At 44.1% G+C, this 20,412-nt stretch overlaps 1 protein-coding gene across 2 annotated transcripts in view; it reads left to right on the top strand.

Annotated features, from left to right (window-relative positions):
• Positions 1 to 239: 239 nt before the first annotated feature.
• lhx5 (LIM homeobox 5) overlaps positions 240 to 20,412 on the top strand; it is a 38,403-nt gene continuing 18,230 nt past the window's right edge. For both annotated transcript variants that reach the window (XM_027282289.1, XM_010740491.3), the window contains exon 1: positions 240 to 437. The gene's annotated coding sequence lies outside the window, so the exon portion shown is untranslated. The remainder of the gene's footprint in view (positions 438 to 20,412) is intronic.

Here is a 20,412-nt window from a genome sequence, read left to right on the forward strand (position 1 = left end):
CAGGTGAGTTGTATATAAATTCACCCTCAGTACAGTTGTCATGAACGGGGAAATTAGCTACAGAGACCAAAACTGTTTTTCGTACCAGGCTGTAAACATGTTTATTTCTGCTGTGAAACATGGGGACTTATGGAGACTGACTCACTTCTGGAGCCAGCCTCAAGTGGACGTTTGAGGAACTGCAGTTTAGTTTTTGGCACTTCACAGCCTACGAAGGTTCCTGCTTGGTCACAGCCCCACAGTCCTGAACTGAGGATCTAACCCCCCCAAACTTTCAGTTAATCCTGCAGCCACTAGGCGATGTCTGTCCTGTCTTTGGTCTCATAGTTTGCCCTTTGAACCCAGCAGGAGGCCATTTTGACTTTCTTTGCAGTCAGAGAGAGCACATGGTTGAACATCGACGTCTTCTTTATGGATCACTCATAGAAGAACCGTCTGTAAGTCCAGTTTTTATATAAAACTATATTTGCGCCCACCGTGTCACCTGCACATTATGCATGATGGACATGCATATTAATGAGGTTAATTATACTTATTGTTCATGAACTGCTACTGAATTCTCACACTTAGTTATCTGTCTGTCTAGTTGTGTTCCTATTAGCTGACTCTAACACAGCATTTGAGATCGGCGCGGGTCAGTTCGGCACTGAGGTGGTTCTGTTTCTTGCCAGGTTTGTCTCAGTCAGGTAAGTTAACCGAGTTACCGCCAGGTATCTGTCCTTCTTCAGAGGGGAAACCGGCACATATATATTCTGTATGAAACATGATCCAGTTTCATGCAGAATAAAATGATTTAAAAAGTGCAACATGAGTCATCAACGTTTATTTTAAAATAAACTACCATTTAAGGAGACAACATGATTTAAAAACACTTCATAAATTTAGACTTCATTGAAACTTTACGGTCAGAGAACGATAGATACTTTATTGAAACTCAGTATCTGGTAGCTCACACAGCATAAATACATAAAGACTGCACTGTTACTTTCATTAAGAGCACAATACTACTACTAATAACACTGATGCCCAGACAATATGAATATAATGAATCTTTGGGATGCTGGACATGAGGAACGTGTGTTCATCCACTGCTGAAAATAGTTCCCAACAAATCTAAGTGTCTTCTGTTTGTTTGATGAAATCACTGAGCTATTCGTTCAGTTTGGGTCGAGAAATCTTTTTTAAAATTGAATTTGTTGATTAATTTTCTCCTCTGCTCTTTCTTTGTTTCCTCCTTTTTTTATTTCTTCTCTTTCTTCTCCTCCACATTGTCATCTCACCACCCTCCTTCCTCTTTCTCTCCTGCCTGTAATATACCTTTACTACGCTGCTTCTTGCTGCTATAGTTTCTCTAACCTGTCCCCCTTCTCTCTCTCTCTCCCTCTCCCTCTCCCTCTCTCTCTCTCTCGCCATTTCAGCTCCTGCGTTCTTATCTCTATGTTGCCGTCCTCAGTAATTATTATTATGTGCTGCAGAGATAATTCGAAAGCTGTGAGGAGAGAGAGAGGAGGGGAAAAAAAAGGGATGAAAGAAACAGTGGCTGTGGCTTCCTGGGCTGTGCTTCTCTTATCTGACCTTGGGCAGAGCCACTTATTGTTAGGCAAATCTCATGTGCAGAAAAATGGAGTGAACGGCTGTGAGAGCGAGCGAGCGAGGTGGCGGCGGTGGTGGTGGTGGTGGTTGGGGAGGGGGATGGATGGGGAGGGCTGTCAGGGAGGGAGAGTGAGGAGGAGATGGATGGAGGTGGAAGGAGAGACGTCAGAAAGCAGCGGGTAGAAGGAGTGTTTTATGGAGCGATAGGGAGAGAACCGAACGGCAGAAAAGAGAGGGATAGGGGAGTAAAAATGCACATAGGTAAAAAAAATAAAAGACGTATACACAGGGCGTGAGATATGGGAGGAGAAAGAGAGGAGGTGATGACGAAGAACATGAAAGAGAGGAAGGAAATGACAGACATGGAATAGAAATTCATGGAAAGAGTGAGAGGAGAACAGAGGAGGGGAGGGGGGGGGTATCCAGTTTTCATTGCCTGGTGAAGTAGACACTTTGGGCTTGTTCAAATAAATCCCTCCGCTGAAGAGGAGTCATAAAATCAATTCACTTTTTTGTTTGGGAAGAGGCCACGCTCGAATTTGTCTACGCTAAATTATCCTTCTTGTTGATTCGTGCCTCCTCCTGTTGGCTCCATCCCATCGACTGCAGCCGGCGACCGTTGCTCGGTCGCCTCTCCTTTAGAGAATAAATACGACATTAGCACGGCACGCCGCTGACATTCTGTATACACACGAGAGCGTTTTTCAGTTTGTCGTAAAGTGCGCTCAGTGAACCCTTGAATTTCTTTTGCACGCCTGCGGTTAAGTCGTCGTCGTCGTCGTCGTCGTAGGCGGCGCAGGAGCAGTCACCTGCAGGTGACTCTGAAGTTAACGCGGGTGGCTTTTTTGAAGCTGCACGTACACTCGCAAAAGGAAGGGAGGTGTGTGTGTGTGTGTGTGTGTGTGTGTGTGTGTGTGTGAAACCATAAATTCCCATCAGTGGCGTCCAGGCTCGCGAGGGGCTGATGTGTGGCCTTTTCCACCGCCGCAGCTCAGCTTCCTTTAATTACAACCCATTCTGCAGGAACAACAGGCTGTCCTTCCACCAGATTTAAAACGACGTGCTTCTAGTAATTAATCGGCCCGCGTGTCCTTCACAAGGTGCAAACTGTGTGTGTGTGTGTGTGTGTGTGTGTGTGTGTGAGTGAATGTGTCATTCAGGCATTAAAAATATGGGGTGTACATTCTTCGGCATGATGACTTTTAAATACTTTTACATTTTATATTTTTCTAACCAGCGGTGGACGAAGTATTCACGTCGTTGCGTGCATCTCAGTCAGCGCCATTTTGGACTTCAAACCCAGGATGGTTTCAGACTTTGTTAACTTGCTCAGATTTTGTGATTTTTCTTGTTTGTGCGCTTCTAAATATTTAAATATGCTACATAGCTATAGTGTCTCTCTTTTTTGGAAGTTTGCGCAGGACGTTTTATTTTGAAATCCAACCAGATTCTCTGTCGTTTTTGTGTCTGTGACTTCCTGTCAGCTCGAGCTGCTTGCGATGTTCGGTAAAAAATAGAACAGCCGTGGAAACCTGCGTCTAACACGGACCGCGGTGGTTCTGGTCGGGTTTTAGAGCGGCCACGATGAGCTTCAGCTGCCTCGGCACATGCGAAACGCGGTGCATGTGTGCGAAGGGGGAATTTTGCTGTTAACTATAAACTTCACAAAGGTTATGAAACAAATACAATAGTGAGTACAATATATACTCACCCAGTAGAGATTTGTCATGGGGAAACAGACGGCGGCCCGGTTCCATTTCAGCGCGGAGCGTGGTGAGAAGCTGCCAGCCAACCCCTCACTGCTCCCAGGGTGGTTTGTATTTCAAGCCTCAACGTGTAAACCTTCATCTTCTGCATCATAATGTCAGCATGAAACTTGAAAATAATAATTCAAAATTGACATCTTAACCTAAAGAGTGTTTCTATTGTCTTTTATTTTGACAGGGACAATGTTCACTACAAGTATTTTGATCATAAACTCAGTTTCAGTCATTATTTTATGAAAAATATCAAATGTTTCACTTATATAAGAGTGTTTGCTGCTTTTCTTCATCATGTTTCATAGTAAATTATATATTTTTCAGTTTTGGACTCACGGTTCAACAAGTAAAAAAGATGTTTCTTGAACTTTAGGCTCTAGGAAGCTGTGACGGATCTTAAAGACTCAAACACTGATCAGTTAATCGGGGAAATAATCGTTACTTTCAGCCCCAGAATGAGTCAGTAAGTTAGCCAGGAGGCATTTTGAATTTTAATATCTTCTACCTCCTCATTTCTGCATCCAGACCTGAGACTTTCAGCTGCCGTGTTGTCCCTGGCGGGTAAGTAACCTGCAGAAAGAAATGGGAGGGAAGCCTTGGACGGCGTCCACGCTGTGGACCGGGCAGGTGGTCACGGCGCACAGAGGAAAAAAGAAGAAGAGGTGAACGAGGCACGACGTCAACACGGTTCCAGAGCCACATTTCCAGCCTGCTCTCTGCCTTCGCGATACACTAACTGACCTCTCCCAACCACCTGCACACCTGTTCCCCAGGTAGCTGTGCAGCATATACACCGACCCATTCCTATTCACGCTCTGCCAGACTGTCTAATGCGCTCGCTGCATAGCTTTCCAGCCTTCAAAGACGGGGGGCCACCTTTTGGACCAATGCCCCTTTTATCTGATCCCTAACTGGATAATTTCTCTTCACCAGTAAAACTGAATTTTTAGCTTCACCTGCCTCGTCTCTGAGTTGTGCTTTTGGGTCCGAACTTGACTATTCTGAGGCGTTTATGATTTTGAAAAGACCGAGGACATGCGGGGGTGAACTCTGTTTAGACTGCGACTAGATACAATTTGAGATTATTCTCCATCATGCGCCTGACAGAAATTTACAAGACTAAAAACTGTTGAACAATGGAGCTGAAACAAACAGACCAAGAGTCCAGAATTGGAAATTTGTCAGCGACAGTTTGGTTTTGAGATCATGACCATGATTATTCACTTGTCTCTGGGATCAGACAGTCTTGGTCAAGAACCTTTTTTTAAAAGCGACTTTCACTTTGCACAGTGCAGCTGTTAAACCAATAAATACAAATCCATGCAGCTGCCGGTTCATCACAGGGCCGACACATCGAGCAGTTATGCAAACCTTGCGTCTTTTGTTGCTCCCATGACGAGGAATCAGATCTGTGAGATAGATCCACTGCAAAGCAGCTTTCACTTGTTCATCGGTGAGCTTCAGACGCTAGCTGTTTACCTCTGTTTCCAGTCTTTATGCTAAGCTAAGCTAACCGACTCCTATTTAACAGGTAAGTGTGAGGTGTCAATCTTCTCGCTGAACTCTCAGCAAGAAATGTCAAACTATTCCTATTCCTTCTCTGTAATAATAATAATAATAACAATAATTTCATCACAGCATGCAGCCAAACTAAATCACATATCCCCACACAGACATGCAGTCATGATACTCGCAGGTCACCCACAGGGAGAAAATCACAGTTTACCTGTCGCTTGATTTGAGCCGAGTCATTTGTGTCAGTCAAAATAACGACTCACGACGTAACGCACCACGTATATCATCATCTTCTTTTAAATCGCTCCAGCCTCAACGTTACCTCCCACCCTTTGGTCACTCATTTGTCCCCGTTCAGAGCCACAAGGACCCCCTGCGTCCTCTTACTCCCTGTCCCCCCCTCTCCAACAATCATCTTCACCCCCTTTTCTCCCCGCAGTCCACCCCTGCCGGCTGCTCAATTCAGCTTCTTTAACCGGGGGGAACAAACAAACAAAACACCCTGGGGTAATGAGGCCACCTCTGGGAATGGACGGAGTGAAAGGAGCCTGGCGTATTGATGTGGGGATTGACCATTACTGAAAGAAAAGGAGGGGAGATATGGAGAGACGAGCTGTGATCTGATGGAGTGGATTGAGCTGTCTGCTGCTCGAGAAAGAAAAAAAGGTGACAAGACAAAACCCCGATCAGTGACTCGGAGCAATGAGACAACCACCTTTTGGGTGGCATTGTGCTCGGACCGCTGGATTTAACTAAGCTTTCCCACACTGTGAACAGGACCGGACAACGTGAGCGTACATACTGAGGGGTGACGCGACCGCGGTGACCCTCATCAGCTCGCATGATGCTTCATTCAGCTGACACACAAAGCAGCTTCAATAAAGCTGACGTTATACTCGCTAAAATATTAAATCAAAAGTTCCCAACAACAAGTAAGACTTTTTTTTAATCCCCTCTGATTGTTTCAGGAGTAAACCAATGTTTTCTCGCCTCGTTTTCGCTGACCAATTTGTCTCGGGTATATAGATATAAAGTAATTCTCACAAACACTTCTGATTTTTCCTCAATCTTAATGAGAAAGACGCGTCCTTCATGAGGACGGAGGTCAAATGAGCCACCTACATCTGCACCGACTCCATTAGGAGATGAGCTGGAAAGCCTCTAAATATAATCCACCGTAGTAATGAGCTGCTCGCGGAGGAGGAGGAAAAAACAAACACTATGAAAATCATGTCTCTTTTTAATCAAACACAATTGATCAAGTAATTGTTTATTTAAAAAAGATAGTACCTGGAGTATCTGTATCCTTTGTTGCAAAGCTAATTAACCTCCTCTTTATTTTCTTTCTTTAATTCCTTTAAGCACTTCAGATCCGACCCTCTCGGATTAAAGGAGTCACGGTGTTGTTGTTTTTAGCTTCCGTCGAGCACTTTGTTCTCTCAGGTTGGTTTTTTATTTTTACACCAGAAAGGTGTGGACCGTGCAGTTGGCTAACGAGATGTTAGCATGTGGGGAAACCGTAGGTCAAGTGTCGCACTTCTTCTCCGCGACTCCAGTGCACGACGCGCTTAACTTGCAAATTTATTTTATAAAACGGAGAGGGAGACTGTCTCTCCTTCCACCTCCACTGTCACATCTTTCCCTCGTTGTATGTCGGAAGTGTTTTATAAGGACGAATGTTGTGGCGTTAAACCTTCAAACTTCTTGAGTTGTATTTCATCGTCGTCTCAAAACACCTCTGTCTGTGCAACTGTTGGTTTGAACCAACTGAATACCCCTCACTTCACTCTTCCTTTCCATGTGGGAAAACGCAGAACGTCCTATCCTGAGCTGGTGTTTGGTTTGTCTGTCCGTGGAAGACCTGCGGCTCTGTAGGTCTACGACCTGTAGATATAAAATGTTCATGAATAATTAGTTCCCCCAGATGGCAATTAATTTTATTTTGTGTTGCACTGATCACAAGGTAAATAAAAAAATCAGGTATTCATCTTAGAACTGATGTGGCCTGTGTCAACAGACTGCCTGTTTGAAGACTAAATTTGGTCTGAAGCAGGTGGCAACCGCTGTGGAAGTGTCAAAAGCTGCAGTTCCTCTAACGTCCACTTGAGGCTGGCTCCAGAAGTGAGTCAGTCTCCATAAGTCCCCATGTTAGACAGCAGAAATAAACATGTTTACAGCCTGGTACAAAAAACAGTTTTGGTCTCTGTAGCTAATTTCCCCGTTCATGACAACTGTACCGAGGGTGAATTTATATACAACTGTATATTTATATAGAATTATATGTTTGATTGACAGGTGGGTGTTGTTGCAGGTGGTTTGTTTGAGCAGCCAGGCTTCATTCAACCCGCCTCAGCTCCACCCACACGTCTTTGCTCATTTGTAGATACGCTGGGAGGCGGCGGAGGCAGCCACAGCCTCCACACTGAGCTCCACAACAGCTCTTTTATTTTGAAAATACCAATCAGATATTATCAGCGTCCCTTTAGTCGAACTAGGAATCATTTCTAGTTGTTCCATTTTTCAGAAAAAGTAATCCACATGAGGTTCGAAATGACATTTACCTAAAACAAGATTTAAACAGATTTTATTAACTTTGCAGCCAATGATGCTGATAATTGTCACAGCCATCATTTGTAAAAAGGAAAATCTCATTATGCACTCTTTGTATTTTTGCTCATTATCTTTCACCCTGAAGTGTTGGTGTGTGTGCACACAGAACATTGTTGTCTGCAGACAAAACGTACAATTGTCGATTTATTAAGCTGCAACATTCCTGGCAGAATAAGTTCAATGTCGGTTCGCTGGTATTCCTCAAACTATTTGTTTCCAACAGTGTTCTGGTGTCAAGAGTCCAAAAAATATTTTTTTAGTGAAGTTTAAAAGTTCACTGGAGATCTGAGATTATTATTTTTTTACTCGCAGCATGCTGGAGACGAGCGATAGCAGCTGAAGTCGTCTTTTACTGTTTGGCCTCGTGATGCCACTGTTTCACTGTCATGTGCAGGAATAGTTTATTTATATCAGCTTACTGTGACGTAAAGTACAGAACGAGCCTGACGTTGGCTCTGGAAAGGCTACGTTTGTTTTTTCTGTCATTTATGAAACGGATGATTTAAAAACTGGACTGAAGCTAGCACAGGATGACGTGAACTTGATGTGAAGTTGCTGACATACCATCCAAGTATTCATCCCAAGCAGAGCTGGACAAAGTACACAACTCCAGTACGTGAATCAAAGTATAGATGCTCCAGTTCTTTTAGATCTAATGACTTCAGTAACTGCAGAAATCTAAATCTTTAATCTAAAGAGACGTTAGTCAGTAACGTTAACTCCATATTTTGACAACACTGGTGGGCAAATCCATAAGAATCCACTGACTTACGTAATCTAGACGAGCGGTTATCTTCATATCGATGCAGAATCTGTCGGCAATCGACCAACATGCAGCTGATTTATCCTTTTATTCGCATCTTTAGGTCATGTATGTGCAGATACCTGTTTCTAGAAATTAGCAGAAATGTATTTTGTTCGCTTCAGTTGCTAGACGGACTGTAGAGGAAGTCTTGTCTCAGATATTGCCCAAAGCATTGGACGATGCCCTCCAGAGACTAAATCGTCGTCGGATTTTCCAGATTGATACTCAAGTAAAGTAGATAGACAGATACTTGTATAATGTATTTACAGTAAGTGCAGTACTCAAGTAAATGTACTTCATAAATGTCCAGGAGAAGTTAGGACTGACGACACCTTGACTACCTTTGACTTTGCTGCAATAAATATTAGTTATCTACGACTTAGGAAGGATCAGCCTTCAGCTGTCGTGGCCAAGGCTTGAGGAAAAGAAAAGAAGTGCCATGATGTCCAAAAGCTGCAAAACGTGTCCGTCCACGCTGAACCGGAGGAAACAAAGACGCTGCAATGACCACAAGAAGGAGTGCGATTAGTGATTACTGGTAGGAGTAAAAACCTTTCTACACATGATTGTAAAGATTTCATGAATGGCTTTATGAAAGACAGATTTTTTTCCATGCAAAGCCTCGAAGGTATCAGGATAATAATATGCTGTTTAATGGAAGAGAGCACCGCTAAGACTCACGTGAATAAAAGCATGATTGGTTTTATTTTGTTTAGACACATCCTCATAATGAAACCTGGCTCTGCTGTAGACTATAAACCATCGTGGACGGCGTCACGCTGCGGTATGGAGAGCATTTGTGACGGTGAAGGCCAGGACCAGGAGTGAAGGGCAGCTGCCAATGCTGGAACCTGTGTGACAGTTGTAAATGCCTGGCCCGATCGGCTCCTTGTAGTAATTATCTAAATGGGCTCATTCAAAACCTCTTAATTGTGGAATCAGTTAATTAATTAGCTGTTTCACTGACAGGATAATGGTGAGAGCATGCTAAATAGATTAGTCTGGAAGTTGATTTATCGTTGCACAGCACCCCCCACCCAACTCTGTTTATCACCACCTCTCACCCCCTCTTCTCTCTCTCTCTCTCTCTCTGTTTTTCTCTTGTCTCTGTAGCATCTATAACAGCCTCCCACCTACTCACTTAAAACGCCCCCCAAACAGACACAAAGCTGCCGAGCTGATAAGACAAATAAACTCAGAAACCACGATGCTGCGCTGAGAACAGGTGTTCAGTTCACTCACCGTAAAGGTGTGTGTGTGTGAAAGACTCTTTTAGACACTCTTGTTGAATTTGCAGGTCTTTCAAATGGGAGGCGTATTATTAACTCTTACCTATGAGATGAGATCTCATTTACCTTGATCTCGTTCTCTAAAGAAAGTATGCCGAGGCTCCTTTTTGAAAATAAGAGGAAACTGAGCCTGATTGTATTTGTATCAGGTGAATTAAATTATTTATAGATCAGAGTTGGTTCTTTGATGGGGACATTTATACGCAGTGACTCATGCAGACAAACTGGTGCATGAATAAGACTAAAACCTAAAACCTTATTTGTAGATCTGCCATTGGATTCAATCTCTGGTCTCCTATGTGAAAGTCAGACATTCGGCATTTGACATACTGGGTGTGTGGGGGATTTACATGCAAGACAAAAATGAGGTGCGGGCCCCTGGTTCCTCCAACTTTGTGTTGAGTTTTGGTGTTTCCTGTTTTATTTTGTAGTTCTCTCTTGTCTGTGGCTTGTATTTCTACTTCTTATCTTTGTTTTCCCGCCTGACCTTGGTTATTAGTTTCACCTGTGTCGAGTTAAATTTTGTTCCTGGGTTGTCGTTTTTTTTGTTTCTTGGTCTGTCCGTAACGTGTCTGAATGTTTCTGTTTCCCGTGTTAACCGCGTTCTTTCTTAGTTCTGGATTTCGGGACATAAACCCACGTTAATCTTGGAATACGCAGCAGAAAAGTGACATTGACATTTTGACAAATTTGTGCATGCATGCATCTGGCCTCCTCCATCCATGCAGACAGATTTCCACCCATTCTGTATCTGGTTAGGCCGATCACAACCGTTTATAAAGGCAGAATACGGGACAGAGTTTGATAGGATTACGTAAACAACCAAGATGTGGAACTGTTTCCGTTATCGCCTGTGGGAATGTATAATAATGTTTGAATTAAAATAGACGTGTGTTAAATGTATCTGGGTAAGTATAAGGTCACACAGAGAATATTGCTTTTGAGTGTTGTGTAACTAGTATAAGTGTTTTGCAGGAGTTGCAGGTTCAAGGCCTACACACAGAGAGAGAGACGAGCAGATAAGCAGAGAAATAGGAGACTCCCCTTTTGTTAGAACTGAAAGCAGACACAGAACATCTTACTATTGTGGATTATATTATCTGAAGTGCCTAATAATCATTTAAGAATATTAAACTGTGTGATTATGTTGAACTATTGCTTTTAAGAATGTTGTATAACCAGCAGAGTGTTTTTGCAGATTACAGTTTGTGTCTGAGTGCAATCCCACGCCTGAGGTATGTGTGTGAGCACAACTAGAAACTGTTACAAGGCATCTGAATCTAGGCACAGAGAGTACCCAAGGACACGATGGTCCAAGAAAAGAGCACACACACACACCCGGGCATCGGCTGAACTCAGCAGACTACCCTGTATGAAGATAATAACAAATATGTAACCGTTTGTGTGATTTAATAAAACTAGCTGGAGCCAGAGAGAGCTCAGAACTCAGCTGGGCGTGAAGGTGTGCAGACCGCGGGGTCTGTAAGAACTGAGAGCTGTGTTCTCCCTCTTGCAACAGGTGAAACTGGACTATTTGTCTTTGTCTTCTTTAAACTCAATATCTCTCTGCTCTACATCAGGTCTACAGAATTCGGGGTGGTTTGAATCACCACAACACGCCTCAATATGAAATGAACCGGACCGTGTATTTTGTCTCTCAAAGAACAACAAACAGCTGCACTTGAAGCTTTTGTTGTGTTTGCCATACGTCCTGCAGGATTCTCCAAGTTTAATTTACCAATTACGATACGTCACGTATACGTTTCGTTGCAGGTCTATCCGGTTTTGTCCAGGGGCGTTTTGGTCTGCGCCCGATGATAACGCCCCCTTAGAAAATCAAAAGGTTCCAGACTTAATTCCCATTTGCAAATGCAAATTAGTCTGGTGATACTGGGCAGCTAACGGGGACTGTCTTCAGGACGGGATCTCGAGATCAGGTAATAAAGCAGAACCCACCTTAAGGCCCTTATCGTGTCAGCTGATTCTGTGCTTTAGTACTGAATATTCCCATAGAGATTATCAGTTAAATTAGCATACACTATTACCAGACAAGAACGTAGACTCTGCAAACCTTGGATTACATTCAATGGCAACCTTTAAAACCGCGTTTCCTGCAATATCTGTACTTTGTTACGGCAAATAAACTATAGCTAAAGCAACTAAATCACTTAGGAAAAGATATCGTGGTAACAGTTAAGAATGGGTCTGTGAAATTTGGAGCTTCCCACTTTGCACACTTGCAGACTGGGCCAGGATATTATTTGGAAAAGCTACAATTCTTAATTCTTGCATCAGTTGTCTAGTCATCTGTTGTTATATCAAGTTATTATACATCAAAATCTCCTTCTCTTCAGGAATGTTGTATATACACCGATCAGCCTTAATATTAGTGTAGGATAGTCGTATCCACAGGGCTGGTTGTAAAGTTGGAGGCAGACTGAAGGTTGTGTTGGATGTCCCCGTGGGTAAACATTTATTTATAGTGCTTCCAGAAAAAAAATCCCCAGAAATTCATGGTTAACGGTAATGACACTGAAGTATTGTAACATTGTCTAGGTTCCCTTTTTGCTGCTAAAACAGTCCTGACCCATCAAGGCGTGGACTGCTGTGGTATCTGGTACCAAAACCTTTGTAACAGATCCTGAAAGTCGTGAGGTGGATCCTCAAACTATCCCTAAATATGTGGAGGGCAGTGTTGTGCTCTAATTACTTTTTTCGTGTAACGTAATGCGTTAGTAGTTTATGGTAACGTTGTAACACTGGTGGAAGACATATTATCCGACTGTGAAAGAGGCCACTGTCATCAGGGAATACCGTTTTTGACCGGGAACACTGACCCACTTGTCTAGCCATCACAATTTAGTGCTTGTGTTTTCAACTTTGAGTACAAAATTTTCAACTTATAACAAGATAATTGTGTTATTCAGTTCGCCCGTCCAGTGATCATAAAGTTATAGCTGATTGGTGTACAGTGGTCCCTCATTTATCGCGGGGGATACGTTCTAAAAATAACCCGCAATAAACGAAATCCGCGAAGTAAGTTTTACAATTATTATACATGTTTTAAGGCTGTAAAAACCCTAACCACACGCTTTTATACATCTTTTTACACGCATTTTGTACAGTACTCCCTTAGCCAATTTAGGACGCAGAACACAATGCGCGTTTATACTGTACAGTACGCTGTAAAAAAAAAAGCATGCAAAATTACACAAAAAAAAATCTGCGAAACAGCGAGGCCGCGAAAAGTGAACCGCTTTATAGCGAGGGACGACTGTATACATAACATTATAATCGGTGGGTAAATAGATAGAAAGTACTGTTGGCTTTATTTATAGGGACTATTTCTTGGGTGAACAGACCCTTTAATACCATTTTATTTCATTCATGCAAAGGCCCTCAACCTCCAATTGTCCGACCACAGCAGCCTGCCGGGTGGTTATATACAGTTTCATTGAAATTGTGTTGCTAGGAAACGACTTGGGTCCAAGTTTATTTCTTTCATCTTGCTGATTTTATCAAACAATGCGACGGGAAATAAACTTCTACTCATTTAAAATGTTTGTTTTCGTACACCGGGTCAACTTCCGTGAATCGTCTCACATAATAATATCACGGCATGTCATTCAACGTACAGCACTCTAACATGTCCCTTTATTTATATATATACATGCTTCCTGCACTGCCAACCTTGGAGCTGTAGCTTCAAGTGGATGGAGCACAATGACCAGTCGCCCGCTTATTAATAACACAAATAATAATTTGCAACCTGGAGTGCTCAGACCTCCCTGTTTTGTTATTCATATTGTTCACGGCAGCTGACAGCGTGCGTTAGCCTTTGAATTGAACCAAACTGGACTAAAATGAGTTTAATTGAATTGAACTGTGCTGTGATGGTCTGATACAATGATAGAGCCGGTACATAATGCACGAGCCGGTGAGATGTTTGTGTTTGAAACACTCAATAACAATCTCATATCTGTGTTTGCAGAGCGGGGGGGAGACATATATCCTCTAAAATCAGACGGTTGAAGGCACTTGTCTTTTGAATGACACGTTAAGTAAACTCTTGGTCAACTCTTGAAAAAAAAAAATAATAAAAAAAGCTCTAAATTAGTGCCGCTAATGTTTCCATGTGTCAGCGGTGATGAGCACACAGATACAAAAACACCCACACATCAGATTAACGCGAGGTCACGTGAAGCACACGGGAAAAAAATGTTTTTCATCACGTCAGCGGGGAAACAAGACAGACGTGGGTTTGTCTGGGTGGAGGGGGGGTTAGGAAAGGATTATTGAGACAGAAAGAGTGTGTAAAAAAAAAAAAGAAAGAAAAGAAGGTGTTATTGAGAGCACTGGAATCACTTGATTAATCAAGAAAGAGAGGCAGAGCTCTCTCCTGCCGATGTCCAATCAAAGCTGCAAGCGGCTCTGGGCGCTGCACGGCGGGCCCAAATCCTCTTGTTGCTCCACCAGGAGCATGAAAGCCAGGAGGGGAGTCTCCTTTTGTCCGCACAAAGGCAAAAACCCGAACGCGCTTTCACTGCGACAAGGAATGGGAGGGCTGTTTTGGGGCGAGGAGGTGGCGGCGGTGGGGGGGAGCAGTCGCTGAAAAACAGCCAACAAGAGGTGCGAATAAGATGCCCATTCATCTCCAGAGCTTTACACTAATTCCCCCGACCGTCTCCTTTTCTTTCCTTCGTCTGCTCCGCCACAAAACAACAAACAGTGAGAGGGAGTGAAAACACTGGGATCTAGGGGGCTTAGAGCAGACGTGTAATCCCTGCCACTTCTGACCCTCCATCGGTGTGTAAGTCCCTGACCTCCCCATTGAGGGGCTGGGATGTGTGACTAAAGGACGGGTGACCCTCCCCGCAACACACATTTGCACACACACACACACACACACCCCGACGTGTAGACCCCCTCGCTCACAACACCCCACACTCCAAGCCTTTTAAAGAGCCGAGCTAAGGAATTCAGGCTTTGGAAACACCTCCGCGGCGCTGAAAGGAGCGAGTCTGTGAGGAGTCTATAAGTAGGGCCAGGCCTGATCGTGTTTCTTTTCTCCCACCATTTAATTCGTCTTTAGAGGCCATCTCGTTAACACGATCTTCCCTCGCTTTCTTCTTCTTCTTCTTCTTACCTCCGTCCCCCCTCACAGAAAGACCAGCCTCCTCCTCCTCCTCCTCCTCCTCCACCCCTCTCTCCATCTTGCCAAACTTCAAAGGTCCCTGCCAGCCGAGGAAAGAAAGTCACCTCTTTCTTCCCATTCAGCCTCTCTCGTCTCTCCTCGCTCTTCTTTTCTTACCGTGGCTTTCTTTCTCTCTCTCCCCTCTCCGCTTCTTTCCCTAAAGCGGGCCGCCGAGAAATCATCTCACTTTCTGCCGCTGCTTTGCATTTGAAAAAAGGAGTAATTAGCCGGAGGCTTTTCGAGGAGAGGTGGTGGTGGTGTGGGGGAGATGAACGAAGGGGAAAAGGAGAAGAAGAAGAACATGGCCCCTCCTCGCCTTTCTGTGTTCTCCTCTCTTGTCCGCCATCAAACCCAGAGGCCAGTCTGAGCGCTACCTACACGTCCTCTCTGCAACATGGCAGACGTGGGCGAGTTCGTAATGGATGAAAGACTCCGTCGCACCTGATGTGAGCGCCACGACGAGGCGGGCGGAGGTGGAGGGGAGTGTTATAGATATTTATAGTTTCAGGTGCCCGAGTGAGAACCCTTGAATTCTTGGTGCCGTCCCTGCCTGCAGCCGACAGCTGCATGTTGGTGAAATCGTTTTTTTTAAAGGTGCACGGCTCGTCTTTTTCTTTTGCAGAAATAAACAAAACAGAAAAAGTTCCACGCTCAGATTATGCAGCACTATTCTGTCCCAACAATGTCACAAACCGAAATCCTATCACGGCTTATCTCTCTTTTGGTTTCAGGACCCCGTGCAGTCGCCGTGGTGTTGCTCGAGTTCATTCACTGTGTGACAGTCTGTTTCAATAATCTACATCCGTGTAGCCATAAGGCAGAGATAGGCTGAGCCCGGGCATATCTAAAGGTGCAGTGTAATCCTGTAATATGCAGAGTAGTGAGGAAAATTCATTCTCCCCTCACGCCCATCGGGGTCTTAAGCCCCCTGATGCAGCTGATAGGGATCCAGTGTTATCTCCGCAACACAGAACAATTTAACACACTCACTCTGCTGCTTCCCCACACACACACACACACACACACACACACACACACACACACGCATGTGAAACCAGAAATCAACCCCATGACCACCTTCAGCATGCGCACATTTGCACACAGCTGCTTCGTGTCAAAAAGAATATTTAAATGCAAACAGACCGACTCTCCCGGTCATGTTTCATTCTTTAGACACACACACACACACACACACACACACACACATAATGAGGCGCTTCCTCTGACCCTCTCCTCCTCGTGTACCCTCTTACCTCAGACCGTAAAATATCGCAAACAACAAACAGAAACATTTTTCCACTGATGAAGTTTTTCTAGTTTGTTCGGCGTCCTCCTTCAGTTTTATGAAACATAAACACACAAAACAGACTGATGATCAAACAGAGAGAGGGTTTTATAAGAGCGAATGAAGAGAGGAGAGGAAACGAGGAGAGGAGAGGGGAGAGGGAGAGAAATGGAGGAGAGAGGAAAGGAAACAAGGATATGAAATAAGAGGAGAGGAGAGGAAACAAGAGGAGAGGTGAGGAACCAAGAACAGGTGATGAAATAAAAGGAGAGAGAGGAGGAAGTGAGGAAAGGAGACAAGGATATGAAATAAGAAGAGAGGAGAGGAAACGAGAGGAGGAGAAGAAGAAAGGAGGAGGAGAAAAAAGGTAATAACGGAGGAGAGGAAACAGGGAGAGAAATGGAGAAGAGAGGAGAGGAAACAAGAAGTTAGGAGAGGAGGAGAAGAGGAAAGAAGGAGGAGAAAAAAGGTAATAACAGAGGAGAGGAAACAAGAAAGGAGGAAATGACGAAACAAGGGAGGAGAAAGAGGAGAGGTGAGGAAACAAGAACAGGTGATTAAATAAGAGGAGAGAGAGGAGGAAGTGAGGAAAGGAGACAAGGCCCTAGAGGAGTCTGCATCCAGCTGAGCGGAGCTGGACCTGGGGGGTCCTGGTGTTGGTTCAGTCTGGCTCTGCCTGTTTGTTCTGTCTGCTGTGGTTGTTGTTGTTGTTTACTCGAGCTCATATCTCAGTTTTATCTGGAAGTCGTCTGCCGCTCTGAATCGTTCCGCCTCGCCTGTCTTAAACATCTCCAGGACGTCACAGCTCTGCAGCTTCACCGTCTGAACGGAGCTTTACGTTTATTCCGGCAGCTCTTTAAATTTCAGCCATAATTCTGCTTGTGTCTACATCAATATTCCTTCCGCGGTTCGGCGTTCTGGAGGCAGACCAGAACTTGGCACGCGAGCGAGGACGGGTGTTGATCCTTGCTGTGGCACATATGGGCCGCGGTGTTCATTCTTAGCACTGTAGATCCGGCGCTGTTGATTGTGTCCAGTGTTGACTCTGGAGAAGCGCTCGCTTGTTGATTCGGTTGTGTACATCTGCTGTCAGGGGCCCCCAGTGGTGGCCTGCTAAACGGGAAGAGCCCGCCTGGCGGAGCCGGGTTGTTTGTCTGCTTCCAAACATATTGATCTCCTGCAGAAGGGAAAACATTAGCGATAGCGTCTGCACAGGCCGGGGCTGGAGGTGGGTAAATAGCTTTGTCAGGTCTGGCGAGCCTTCTCTGCCTTGTAGGAAATGAATAGCAGGTGTATTTGCTGAGTGTTTGCAGGAGAGAATCTCCTGCCAGGCTGACGGGGCAGGCGGAACGATGGGATGTCACAGCAGAGCGTGCTCATTAATGTGTGTTTTTAAGAGCATATCCCTGCAGCTGTATCCAGAAAATCATCAAATGTCTTCGCTTGATTGAATTCTTCATTTTCTGAGCTTGATTGCTCAGACAAAACCCGATGACTTCACTTCTTATTGTCCGTTAAACACACAAACACACGAGACACGAGACAGACGGACAGAGGGAAAAAGAAGGAGTCCAGGGTATGAATATTTAACAGTAGCCTCTTTCAGCGCAGAGCCTGCCAGTCATTGTCAAATAGGACTTAATCTTTTCAATTTCTGGGTGCAAATATTCACACTGGCCACTGTTTGTTGCCCAGATTAATGAGGCTCTCTGCCCATAATCCTCTGCTGCTAATTCAAGTGGCCGCTGGTGCGGTTAGCCAGGGGAGGACGGGATGCTGAGAACACATACAGAGCCGAGATTATTACTCCCTCCACCTCCACCTTCTTCTTCTGCGACCAGCTTTCCCACTTTTCACCCACAGATCCTCTCCGTGTGACCACAGACGGAGCTCGTGTATATTTATATTTATATATATATATATAAAATACAAGCGATCGTTTGATTAGGATCATAAAATCAGTTTGTTTACATCTTGTCGAAGGAATTATGTCACGTTAACGTTAATCCAGCCCACTGAGCCTCAAAGGGCGACACAGTAAACCCATTTCTAAATAATCCTCCAGTGATAATATAAAATAAATTAAATTTAAAAAAGTTGCTGCATTCTCCTCTCAGTTGTGATGTTGTTCATTGAAAAAGCCACAACATTGAACATCTTCAGCTGAAGGGAACAGCCTCTGAATAGCTGATTAAAGAGCTTCTTTGTTGACGGATGTGATGAATGCTCGTCCGTTTGAACTCGTCTGTTTGAGAAAATAAACTTTCCTTTTGATTATTAGTTCATAATTCAGGGACGGCAATTAATGTGCATTCAGGTAAAGTATTAAAGTGCCAAAATTGTTTTTTGCTTTTTTTGATTTTTGTCCAACTAAAAGTTTCACTTCACGTTCTTTAGAGTGAAAGAATTCAATCGTGAAACAATAAAGTTACCGTGCGTGAACTCCTCCTGACGGCTTCTTTTGCTGAACAGTTCACGGTGTCAAACAGTCAAGCACAGCGTTACTGAACGCGGTGAATCAGTCGTCGGGAAGAATTTAAGAAAAAGTGATTAAGAAATCAGTGAATTAAAAAGACGGACTTGCTCATTTGACCTCAAAGCCTCCGTTATATATCTCTCACAGTCTTTTCATTCTTCTGCTTTCTTTAATACTTTTCTTTTTCTCTCTGCATTTTATTTTATTCGTTCACGCCCCCCACAGGATGCACCATGCTGACTTTGATCGTCTGCCTGCAGTTCCTCAAACGTACACTTGAGGCTGGCTCCAGAAGTGAGTCAGTCTCCATAAGTCCCCATGTTTCACAGCAGAAATAAACATGTTTACAGCCTGGTACAAAAAACAGTTTTGGTCTCTGTAGCTAATTTCCCCGTTCATGACAACTGTACTGAGGGTGAATTTATATACAACTCACCTGTTCACATTATATTAAGGCTTAAAGTTATGCAGGATTAAGAGTGTGGACGCTTTGATTGACAGGTGGCGCTTGTTTGTGCAACCAGGCTTCATTGAGGTAAGATGGTGGGCGACGTCATGGGCGTTTCATCATGTTCTGCCTTTTGTCTCGTTTAAATATGCAGCAGACACTCACAGCTAATTCATTTTTACGACCGTCTTTTCGTGATTGGCACCATGGCACAAAAACTTAAAGGTCCAGTGTGTCACATTTTGAATTTTAATGTTTTTGTTACTGCAGAATGAGACTTTTATATCCACGGAGGGATGAGTCATCTTCTACAGAGTCAACATGTTTCTCAACACTGGCTCTAGATGCCAACTTCACTGCAATCCTGCACACCGGAGCTTTAAGTCCACAGATTTCAGATCAGAGTGTGTCTACTGCAAATTTTACATGTTGTTTCACGTTTATTTTGTATATTATGACAAAACAAATCCCCCCAAAAAAGTCCAATATGCCGCCGTCTTGTTTGTTTTTGCTTTTTTTTGGATTCTAAAACTAAACGTTAATCTGTTTCCCCCCCAAAAAATGCAACAACTCAAACAACCTCTCACCCTGAGATAGAACTGTCCTTCATTGTGCTTCATGCAGTGAATTTCTGATCCCTCCACGAGCAGTCAGCGGATAGCTGGCTGACCTTCCTGATCCTTTCCTCAAGGTGGCTGAGATGAGGCCGAAGGTCGACGTCGTGCACACTTCTCACTCCCGCTACCTCGGAGGTGTGGTAACGTTCTCCCGGCCGGGCCGCTTCCACCTTCATATTTCCTCCTGTATTTCTTCCCAGGAAGCGATGCCAGCCCTCCTCTCCTTTCCTCTCCTGGTTACTAACCAGAGCTCTTTAACTAAAAGCACCTTCAATCCATCGCTTGGTCCATTAGTGCTGCCAGATGGGGGAGGTTGGGTCCTGGCGGCTGTGTGTGACCCTACTCTGATTAATAGAGTAGGTGAGGGCAAAGGTGCAATGCACACCCCCATTCATTACCTCATTAGGATGGCCCACAGTGAAAGGTGATCTCCCTCATTATATCTCAATGACAGGGGCTGAACTCGGCACAGTGTGAGGCATCCAGTCAGGCTTTTTACTCTCTCACAACTACCTGGATCTGGTGTGCTTTAATGCTCGAAGGCGAGGTTGAGAGGTGACTGTGGCTGTTTGAATTAGTCCTTTATTCCGGGTAATTGAGAGGGTTATATTTGCGAGCTGAGATTCCTGCCATGTTTGTTTTTTGTTTGTCCCCCTTTTTTTTTTTTGCCGATAGCTTCCCATCCGGCACGTCCTTGTAATCAGAACACGAGTTATTCACACGAGCGCAGATTCAGACAAAAGTAATTCAACGCGCAAAACAAAGTTCCTTGTGTTTTTTCTTTTCTTTTGATACGAGACGAGTTTGAAAAGGGGAAAAG

The sequence above is a fragment of the Larimichthys crocea genome, chromosome IX (assembly GCF_000972845.2).
Source record: "Larimichthys crocea isolate SSNF chromosome IX, L_crocea_2.0, whole genome shotgun sequence".
Classification (NCBI taxonomy): domain Eukaryota; kingdom Metazoa; phylum Chordata; class Actinopteri; family Sciaenidae; genus Larimichthys; species Larimichthys crocea.